At 34.4% G+C, this 12,112-nt stretch overlaps 1 protein-coding gene across 1 annotated transcript in view; it reads left to right on the top strand.

The window, feature by feature from the left end:
• Window positions 1-1,216: 1,216 nt before the first annotated feature.
• Window positions 1,217-12,112, top strand: part of LOC123566004 (cytochrome P450 4c21-like) — a 48,597-nt gene continuing 37,701 nt past the window's right edge. Inside the window, exon 1 of the mRNA XM_045359810.2 lies at window positions 1,217-1,266. The gene's annotated coding sequence lies outside the window, so the exon portion shown is untranslated. The remainder of the gene's footprint in view (window positions 1,267-12,112) is intronic.

Raw genomic sequence — 12,112 nt, 5'->3', positions numbered from 1 at the left:
AAAGTAACTTATGCCGCGGCGGGTGAATAACGTACTTGTTTTTTTTTTTTATCATACCATTAAGCTTTAATGTAGGAAATATTACTCCATTCTAAATGATTTACAAACAGGTCTATGAAATATGTATTTCTTAATTCTGAAAGTTATTGTTTTGAGCAAAAATAACTAGATATTTCCCTTTCATGTATAACATAACTTTTAGCTCAACTGGTCACATTCCTTGACTATTGAAATACTTTACTAGAGCTTTCACATGGACTTCGTTGACAACACAGAAATTGAAGAGCAATTTGACTAAATTATATGAAATAATGAATGAGGAATTCAGGTCACAAACATTTCTTTATATCATATAGAGTGCCAGCTATATTGCAAAAACGGCGTTCCATAAAAGCGATAAGCCAATCGCATATCGGTAAAAAGTCACGTGAAATCACCCAGTCCCCATGTGCTCACAGACACTTGGGTGTCAGAAGCTGTCCCCCCTCCCAACCCGCCCCTGCCAACCTTTAGCCAATATATTTTCGCCTTTTAAATCAAACTGGGCACATGTCTCGATCATACAACAACTTTTGTTACCATTTCAATATGTTTAAAAAATCTCCCATATACTATCAATGCTCAGATTAGTATCTCTGAGCATTGATAGTATATGGGAGATTTTTTAAACATATTGAAATGGTAACAGAAGTTGTTGTATGATCGAGACATGTGCCCAATTTGATTTAAAAGGCGAAAATATATTGGCTAAAAGTTGGCAGGGGCGGATTGGGAGGGGGGACAGCTTCTGACACCCAAGTGTCTGTGCATGTGCTTAACTACTTTTCTGCGGCCAGGTAATAACAAGTGTGATTTATCGTAGAATAACCCGTGTTTTTCGTTCTTATGCGAAAGAATATATTACTCAGGCCTACGGCTTCGTGATATATTCTTACGCATAAGAACGAAAAACACGTGTTAGATCTATTCTATGATAAACCACACTTTCTTAAATAAAATGAAATTAAAATAGTCTAGGCCTATTATATGAATCTTTTTACACATCGTCATTATGTTTGATTGTTGGTTCTCTTCAACGTTTGTATATTTCTAAAGTTTACTTATCATTTGACCCGAATCTTAATACTGTACAGTATGGTAGTAAATTGGGTCAACGGATTGATCTGTAATACGGTTTGGAACGGAACGAGATATGCACAGAGTTGCCTCCCCTTTTTCCAAAACAGCCATTTGTTCGTGGAATATATATTTCAACAGGAGAGAGTGGTATGTGTGTTTTGAATGAAGTAATGAGATGTCTTATATTCTTATTGTTGATAAAATGAGGAGGCACCCTTTGTTTTCCCCAGACTAGTTCAGGATTGTCTTACGGGCGACTTGGCAATTTGATAGTCTCGGTGTATCCCTTTGTCATGGTATTACCGGGGCAAGGCTATTACCGGTGTAATCCGAATATATAAGGAATACACTATTTGACGTCATGCCGCGCGCTTATTTGCATACGTAAATATAAACAAAGACTCGCGCTAGCTGTCACTTGAATTCAGAGAAATGGGTGTATATAAATACCAGAAGACACCGAAAAACAAAAAGATACCGAAAGACACCAAAAACCACTATAAAAAGATATAAAAAGACTTAAATAAGATGTATTAGACATATGTTATGGTGTTAAATTATATTTAAATTACATTTGATGACAAAATAGATTGTGCAAATAAAACTTAAATGATCATAAAAGTATCTTTCGGTAATGCGTTTTGTCACTAAGCTCGATACCAAAAGACACTGTGAATCGCTTTGAATACATATAAAAAGATTGAAATTAGATGTTTTATACACAGATTGTGGTGTTATGAAATATTAAAATTATATTTGATGACGAAATTGATTGTGCAAATTAGTTTTTATTGATCATAAATGTGTCTTTTGGTAATGCATTATGTAGCTCAGGGCTTCCATTAAGCGGCGTCCCGCGTAAAATACGCCAGAAATTATGATCCATACACCAATACACAAAGTCAGAGGCGTACCAAGGACTTCCGATATTTTCAAAGGACGACAAAATCAATACACCGTGACGTAACTTCACTTGAATGACGTGATTAGCTCCGCCCCGAAATTAATCAAAGCGGTTTAACTCTTGATTGACAGCTTCGTAAAAACTGCCGGCAGTGTTTGAAGTGTGAGACTAGTGTGAAAGCATCGTGTTTGATAGAGACTGTCTGTAAATGTAAACCATTATCCAGATCAGTTGACATGATTAGAAGGCGCTAATTGCCGAAATAAAACATTACATGCATTTGGCTCGGATTAAGTTGGTGAAACAAGCTCCAAAGTCGGAAGACAAAGTAACTAATTGTGGAAAATTTATCGATAATTTCAGCACAAAAAACCTCAGCAAGTAACTATTTTCTTCTAGCAAATGACATTTCACATCCAGTTTAAATTAAAACATTTTTTCCGATCGGTAATAAATTTGCTACTTACTTTGGATTTTCGTGAATGTTAAATCCTATTTTTACAGTATTTTTTAGAGAAAAAAAAAACAAAAAAAAACATTCAATTTTTCTCCTATTAACAGTCAGGAGTGTAACTGTTTAAAGTTATCGCAGTTTATAACCCATTTGAGTTATTGCTTATACTTTCATAACTTGTTTCAGTTATCATAAAATATTATAAAGCCCTCCTGTGCCATTTCCGTATTTTGAATGTGACTAATGCTATTATTACCTGAATCCTTGACGTTTTATCTTTCCAGCTCTGCAGTAAAAAAATTTACGCAAGGCTGATAAAGTTTTACGCAAGATTTTAAAGCTATAAAACTCTTAACATCCCATTATGCTTATCAGGTCATGATCAGACTAAAAGAGAATTTGATTAACCACAGTTTGCTACTAATTTCACTTTAAAGGTCACTTTGTGAGAAGAGCATAAAGACTTTTATTGAATAACTTACCCGAGTTAACAATATGTTATAACTAATACAGGTTATAAAATGCTTGAAAAAGTAACTGAAATAGGTTACATAACTTAAAACAGTTACACCCCTGACTGATTAAGAACTGATATCTTTGACACATTTTGATGACACCAGCACGAGGCTTCAAAGGGAGGTGTTGGCAAAATTTTCCTTTATTGATTTTCTTTGATGTGGGATGAAAGTTAACTGGTTGAGTATTGCCAGGTGAATGACGTAATTTGACATAATTCTACTCCAAGTAAAATGTACTTCAGATTTTTTAAAGTGGATTTTCGTTATGTAGCTGAACAACAGTAAGTCTGTTGATTTTAATAAAATGCTCGACTGTTGCTATTCGTATAATAAAACAGTAAAGTATTTTTTCTTAAATAAAATGTTTTCTAATCATTCTAGTGGTCCTTCTCAGGGTTCTCGCCAGGCTATTATCGCCTGTCGCGTGCGACATGCCTTCAGACTTGAAGTTGTATTTTCCCCCGTCATCCCTTAATTGCCGAAGCGACATGTCATTAACACCCCGATTAATCCGATAGTGCATTTGAAAAGCTTCCACGTGCTTACCCGATAGTTTAGGTAAAGCGATGCCAGTTAAGATAACCGATAAACCAATGACAGCTTCCTATGTGTGGAACGTGTGACGTAAATTTCATCGTAGCTCCGCCTTTAAATCCGATGACAGGCGGTATCTTGTGATGTGTACATGAAAGTGACTGTTTTCGCAAGTTTTAAGATTATACATGTCATTAGATATAATGACAGATGATTCAACAATTATCGTCCGAATATTTTTCGCAATCAAGGAAAGACAATGTAAAGAATTAAGTCAAAAATTGTGCAGCATGGTAAAATGCTTTTGAACAATTATCGCCGTAATATTAATGTTTTTTACATGTATGAAATGTGTTTTCTCGGGCGGAATATCGAAAAGGCAAAGCAAGAATTAATGTTTTCTGTAGTCACTTTCAAAATAGAACTTGTAGAGAAAAGTTTGAAATACCCTCCGTGCATTATTTCATCACGAACGGACACTTTGGTAGAACCACCGACCTTCCGTAAGCCAGCTGGATGGCTTCCTCACATGAAGAATTCAACGCCCCGAGTGAGGCTCGAACCCACAACGATAAGGGGCAAGTGTTTTGAAGCCAGCGACCTTTACCACTCGGCCACATTCACAATTTCAGAATCCCTCCCAGCCACGCCAAATGGCCAAAGGAAATCAGGCATTGATCCAAAATCGAAACCGGCGTTTCCCTGGAAGACAGTCTCAGATTGTGTTTACATGTATGTACAACAAACAGTTGACATTTTCAAAAACTTAAAATGGATAAGTTTTCAGCAAATAAACTCCGCAGGAATAGAAGAAATAAACTTAAAAATACAAATAGATATGTGTGCAGTGCTAAAATTGTGTTGTTTTATGTACAATAAATAGTAAAGGAACATTTTAGCAACATAAAATTGATGAACTTTTGTCATTCAACAAATAAACTCCATAGGATTTTTATGACCTAATATCTTTACTTGTACATGTAAATGATTCTTATTAATCACTGAAAATACCACTATGTTTTTCACTCTGAAATGCACCAGAATGCACCAAAATGAGTTGTAGTAACACAAAATTTTCTGGGGTAACCCCCATACCCCCCATGCGCGAGGGGACACCCCTCCCGCACCCACCCCTTTGCCCGTCAAAAATATCCTTCTGCAACATGCCTTCAGAAAATCCTGGCTAGAACCCTGCTTCTATTCTATTACTTTACACATTGTTCTGAACCAATTAGATATGATGATGATAGTAATGATGATGATGATGATATTGAACAAGAGGCCACAATCAGAAACTATTTAAACCTAGAGCGCGAGTAAATATTAGAAGAAATGCTTTTACGCATCGTGTTGTGGACAGTTGGAACTCGCTTCCCAATAGTCATTGATGCACAAACTCTAAATTTTTTTTTATACATGAAAGGCTAGGTTAAATAGACACTGGACAGGCGATTATAATTTTCATGCCAAATGTTACAACCCTTACTAAAATTAAATGTGAAGTGATAGGTGTTTTATCATGATACAATGAGAATGTTTTAAGTAAAATAGATATATGAACAAAAAGGAGTTACTTCAGAAAATATTTTTTACAAACTGACGGTGATCTCAATTAATTCATGTTACCTGAAGATGTTTATCTAATCAACGCTGATTAATGGCGTTGTTGACACAAGCCATCAAAGGTGTGAATAACTATGACTGATTAGGAGAAAACATTTTAGCTCGGATAAACAGATCTGTTTTTGCTGTATTCACTTGTGTTCGTCATCAAATATAATTTTAATATTTTATAACATCATAATCTGTGTATAAAACATCTGATTTCAATATTTTCATATGAATTTAAAGTGATTCACGGTGTCTTTCGGTGATACATAAGCTACATAACACATTACAGAAAGACACATTTATGATCAATAAAATCTTATTTGCACAATCAATTTCGTCATCAAATATAATTTTAATATTTCATAACATCATAATCTGTGTATAAAACATCTAATTTCAATCTTTTAACATGTATTTAAAGCAATTCACAGTGTCTTTCGGTATCGAGCTAGATCTACATAACGCATTATCGAAAGACACTTTTATGATCATTTAAATTTTATTTGCACAATCTATTTTGTCATCAAATGTAATTTAAATATAATATAACACCATAACATATGTCTAATACATCTTATTTAAGTCTTTTTGTATGTTTTTATAGTGGTTTTGGTGTCTTTCGGTATCTTTCGGTGTTTTTTAGTTTTTCGGTGTCTTCCGGTATTTATATACACCGATTTCTGATCATAACTGGGAGGTCGGGGCAGTTGTTAAAACAATGTTGGCAAAAAGCCGGTCAATATGAGTATTGACCGGGCCGGCGGTCAATACTGGTTAAAACCGGTCAATACTGGTCAATACCGGTCAATACCGGTCAATACTGGTCGATTCAATACTATGGTCACTCTTGGGAGGTCAATACTGGTTTATTCAACACTTTTACATAATGTACATTCACAGATTAGCACTGGCTGTAATAGTAATATAAATATGATAAAGCAATTTGAATAATATAAAATTTTGTTCATTAAAATGTAGAGTGGTCAATACTGGTCGATTCAATTTTGGTCATTGGCAATGTGTCCTGGTCAGGCTCCACTTTGGACAATATACTTAAGACTAATAATACTAGTTTATTCTATGCTTTTATCTTCTTACAGTACTTAGCCTTTATTTAAAATTTATTAAAGATTTTATTACTATAAATTACACTTATGGACAGTACTGGTCAATTCAAATTTTGGTTCTACACAATATTCCTGATCAGTACATGTAGTGGTCAATACTGGTCAATTGAATACTTTGATTGCATTACTTATTAGCTCGACTATTCGAAGAATAGTCTAGCTATTCTACTCACCCTGGCGTCGGCGTCGGCGTCGGCGTCACACCTTGGTTAAGTTTTTGCATGCAAGTACATACAGCCATCAATTAAAGGCATATAGCTTTGAAACTTATATTTTCTTTTTCTAGGTCAATTACCAACCTCTCTAGGTCAAGTCCCATAACTCTGACATGTATTTTGAGCAAATTATGCCCCCTTTTGGACTTAGAAAATTTTGGTTAAAGTTTTACATGCAAGTTACTATCTCCAAAACTAATGCAGATATTGATTTGAAACTTCACATGTGTCTTCGGGGTTATAAAACTAGTTGATAGCAGCAAGTCCCATAACTCTGACTTTCATTTTGGCCAAATTATGCCCCCTTTTGGACTTAGAAAATTCTGGTTAAAGTTTTGCGTGCAAGTACATACAGCTATTTCTAAAAGGCATATAGATTTGAAACTTACTTTTTCTTTTTCAAGATCAATTACCAACCTCACTGGGTCAAGACCCATAACTCTGACATGTTTTTTTGAGCAAATTATGCCCCCTTTTAGACTTAGAAAATTTTGGTTAAAGTTTTACATGCAAGTTATTATTTCCAAAACTAATGCAGATATTGATTTGAAACCTCACATGTGTCTTCGGGGTGATAAAACTAGTTGATAGCAGCAAGTCCCATAACTCTGACCTTCATTTTGGCCAAATTATGCCCTCTTTTGGACTTAGCAAATTCTGGTTAAAGTTTTGCGTGCAAGTACATACAGCTATTTCTAAAAGGCATATAGATTTGAAACTTATTTTTTCTTTTTCTAGATCAATTACTAACCTCACTGGATCAAGTCCCATAACTCTGGCATGTATTTTGGGCAAATTATGCCCCCTTTTGGACTTTGAAAATTCTGGTTAAAGTTTTACATGCAAGTTTCTATCTCCAAAGCTAATGCAGATATTGAATTGAAACTTCACATGTGCCTTCGGGGTTATAAAACTAGTTGATAGCAGCAAGTCCCATAACTGATATGCATTTTGGTCAAATTATTCCCCCTTTTGAACTTAAAACTCTTTTGATATTTAACCTTTTTGGGTAATATTTTCCTGCTTCTGGGACAATATTTCGAATAGTCGAGCTTGGCTGTCTTATGGACAGCTCTTGTTTTTAAAATAAAGTTACCATGTTCAAGTATTGAGAATATGGGGTTATTGATCATGACAGCTAATAAGTGCCAGAAACATATATATTGTATATTGTAAGGACATGGTGTCAATTAGGCAATGTGACAATTGCTATCAAAACACAAACCACTTCAAGGAAGGGTCGAGGTGTTCACAGCAATTTTTCATTAAATTATTTATACCTGTAAAAATAATTAGATTTATCACTTGTGAATCAAGCACTTACTGCTAAAGTTTATAAAATACTTTCTACAAATTAAGCTCAGTTAAATTAGCAGTTTTTTCACTTATTGTCACATTTTTTTGTAGAAAAATAATATATTTTTGTAATCAAATCTAATCTAACAGAAAATGTTCAATGACCAGTATCAACCAGTATTAACCAATCGACCACTTCTGACCAATTTGGGAGTACTGATTAGGTTGCTTTAACTAAATGATAATGCATGCATTCATCTTAATCAAGCCTCAAATGCTCTTAAACAGTCATTATTTAATTGTTCATTAAATTTGCAAAATATCTTAACAGTCAGTATTGACTAATTGACCTGTATTGACCAATCGACCAGTATTGACCGGTATTGACCACTTCAGGGAGTATTGACCGGGGCGGTTTTAACCGGTTAAAACCGCTGGTTAAAACCGGGGGTGGTTTTAACCGCCCAACATTGTGTTAAAAGCATGTTGCTATGTTACATGATACATGATATTCATGTTGTTAAAAGAGTAAGAGCAGTGATATATACAGCTTGTTAAAAATAAAAACAGGATGATGACATTAGTACATATATGAATCTAGGTCAGATGTGAAGCACTGAAGGTTCACAGTGTCCTTGATGTTATAAGGTAAGGCGTTCCAGTATCTGATTGTGCGGGGAAAGAAGGAGTACATATGATATTGTGTTCTTGAAGATGGAATAATAAAGTTTAAATTTCTAGAGGTTGTCAGGTGGTTATATCATCTACAGAGACGAGGTTGTGTGATATCTTATACAACATAATTAAAGATGCATGTATTCTTCTTTGTTCTAATATCTGCCATTTAAGAGTTTCAAACATTGATGTTACGCTGCTTTGGTATGAGTAGTCATTCATAACATACCTGGCTGCAGCTCTTTGTACCTTTTCTATCTCATATGATAAGTTTTTCTGCCATGGATGCCATATGGTGTTACAGTATTCTAATTGTGGGCGAATGTATGTTTTGTAGGCAGTTTCTTTGATATTACGGTTATTACATTGTACATTTCTTTTCATAAATCTGAGGGTGTTACTAGCTTTTGAAGATGTAAATTCAATATTTACTAATCGGTTGAAAAGTATCTATTCGAAACAATTAAAAATATACTTTGGTATGTATTCACACAAAATTTTATTTGCAGATAAGTATTGATATCTTAAGTAGGTAAGATAATATCAAATCATTACTTATTTATTAAGAAATTGATAACTAGACAGCTAGAAAATACCCTGAGGATTTGCTAGCCGTCCGGTAACCGGACGACTAGAACGCAGGCTAGGCATCCTGTTACTGGATGGCTTGACACTTCCATGATTTCATTCAGCCCATAATTTGTTAACTTAAATTCATGTACCTGCTAATGATTTCCTTGTGCAGCCCATTTGTGTCAACCATATGTGGTTTTATTGAGCAAATTTTACACAGGTACATGTGTCAGTCGAAATATGACCATCTTTTGTTTTCAGAGATTTTCTGACAATCTGTTTTTGATAATGCCAAGGCTAAATTTTGGAGAGTGCCCAAGTTTTGGCCATGCTCAATTGGAGGCGAAGGCAAGAATAAGTCGCTCGACGTTTTAACATCTCTCAATCATCAAAACTGCATCTCGTTTGACGTGTCAGACTCAGAGACACAAGTCAAGCCAAGTCAAGTAATATTTATCTACAAAGTCGGAGATAATAACTAGTAACATAAGCTCTAGTGAGCTTTTTGCACCGACTTACAAATTTTATCAATTACATAAAATTATAAAGCAGTTATATTGAAAGTATAAATAGTCATTAAGTATATGACTGCAGAAACATACTAGCAAAAAAGATCTAATCAGCACATATATCTACAAAGTTAAGCACATGTATAATATTAAGAGAGTTAAGACAAAGCTTATAAGCCCAATACTTAAGGTATTAGATCACTAATAGTAATGTTTACAAAATGGCCTTTGCTTGGTATATTCTGAAAGGTAACAGTGTTTTGCACTATTTTGCAATTTTTAAACAACTTTTACCGTGCCGTTTTTTATAAATTTTGTATAACTTATGGTATCTCCTCAAGCTCAAGTAGAGACAAATTTCAAAGTGATAGCCACTATCCAAAACGTTTGCAGAGAACTCATTTTACCATTAATTTTAATAAAAGAAACAACAAACTATTGGTAAACAATTATAAAACACAAAATAAAAATGTCAATATCGTTTTTTCTATGGTGCCTCAAGTAAACAGATTTAATGAGACAGAATTCACACTTCAACACTGAAAAAATAAGGTCGAAAGTTGCGTTTCTGTTTTGAATTTTGCTTACTCCATTTAAAAATAACCTTTGGGCAGACGTAAAACCTACCTAAATTTCTTCAACAATATATAATCTAAGAGTGAAAGCAAAATATAGAACTTTCACCACGTGTAACTCAATATTTTTAAAGATGTGTAACTCTACCCCTTCTGTTTAAGTAGTAAATTCACATTGAACACCAAGAAATCACTTATAAGATTCATCTTTTTCCATTTTTGTACAAGAAATCAATAATAAGTCTTGAAAGAAGTAAAAACTTACTAGAAAAAAAAAGGAAAATAAGAAAAAAAAATTTGGTCCCAGTAGGGCTTGAACCTACGCCCCCCTAAGAATTGCAGTAAAAGTAGGTTTATGGTAGGAATTGAATACTCTTCAAAAAGGAGGTTCTCTATTAGTGATCTAATACCTTAAAGAAAGCATACTACAGCTACATTGAAACATGGTTGTAAAGTACACATTGCACAAGTAGTTACACAGCATCTTTATAATTATATAAGCATATAAGCCATTCATGCAAATTAAATAGCTACAAAAACAAAGTTATTTACAAGCACATAAAAACTCTTTAGACAGTACAAACATAGGCAGCTAAAACAAAGAAAAAATAGAAGGAATAAAGTAATTTAAGCATTGCAAACATAACATCACAACTATAGACACGGGAATGCTTGTTGATAGGCCTCGTTCGGGTAGACCATGTGTACAGATTCGTACCCCTAGATGCTACCAGTATCATATTGGATTTAGTCAAAGCATGTGACAAGGTGCCACATAAACACCACTGGTATAATATAAAATTCTATGGAAGTGTCTAGGGATACAGAACCAGAATCAGATTCTAGAGGTAAAGAGCCATACCTTCTTAGAGTACATTCATATTTACTATAACAAAGGTTGGCTTAAGCTTGTGCTTGTAGGCATGAGGGGGGTGCCCATTTCATTATCTCTCATGAACAGACTTATTCAGAGTCTGCTATTAAGTTACTTGGTTTGGTTCTATGCTCCAAAGAATTTTTTCACATACTGTAAAAACATTAAATTTCGTGGGCATGAAATTCCGTGGTTTTGGTCAAAACAGCAGTTTTGTGGGGATATGAATTTGTGGATTTCAACTTTTGAACATGAAATAAATGGAAATTTTACGTGTTCGTTGGGATTAAATTCCGTGGACTGACTCAACCACGAAATCCACGAAAATTAGACCCTCACGAATATTAATGATTTCACAGTATTTTATTAAACTATCACAACAGCAGTCTTAAAATGCTGTGTGGCGGCTGTTAAACATCTCCCCGTACTTGCACTCGGTATTGTTATATTTTCTGATCCTTTGGGATCATGGAGTACATTTGTATATTCATTTTTACTATGTATAAATAAATAGAATTTAGCTGAAGCTGATGCTTGTGAGCACGTCTGTCACGGGTGTTGTGTGAGCATGTCTGTCACAGGTGTTGTACATAAATTTTCATTACCTCTCATGAATAGACTCTATCAAACCAAATCTACTATCATGTTGCTTGGTGGCATTCTGTGCTTCCAAAGGATCTTTTCATAAAATTTATTTTAGTAATTGTATAACATAAGGTTGATCCAGAAGTAGTGTCACTGCATTCTTCGTGGATTTGTTCATCTTTATTTTATTTCAGAAATTATATCGTGATGTACCCTTTAGGCCTAGCTGGAACACTGCCCTACATTAATTATGATTACACGTGTAAATACTTTCTAGGATTAAAGTGAACTTCGAAGTTCACCCCTGATGACATTTTACAGCACTCAAATTGAAAAAAAAAATTAACCAGTAAAAAAAGACAAAGACAATCACTAACTGACATCAAAACGCACCTAATCATATGAAGCTATAATGGTATGAAGCAATATCTTTCAGCTGCCAACCATGAAAACTGTAGTGGCATCTTTGTAGGTTAAAGTTAGCTACCAGTATGTAATACTTTAGCTGTTACTGTTCAATCTTTACCCTGCTAAACTGCTAAA

The sequence above is a fragment of the Mercenaria mercenaria genome, chromosome 8 (assembly GCF_021730395.1).
Source record: "Mercenaria mercenaria strain notata chromosome 8, MADL_Memer_1, whole genome shotgun sequence".
Lineage (NCBI taxonomy): Eukaryota > Metazoa > Mollusca > Bivalvia > Venerida > Veneridae > Mercenaria > Mercenaria mercenaria.
The sequence above is the reverse complement of the archived record's forward strand: the minus strand, read 5'-3'. Positions and strand labels throughout refer to the sequence as shown.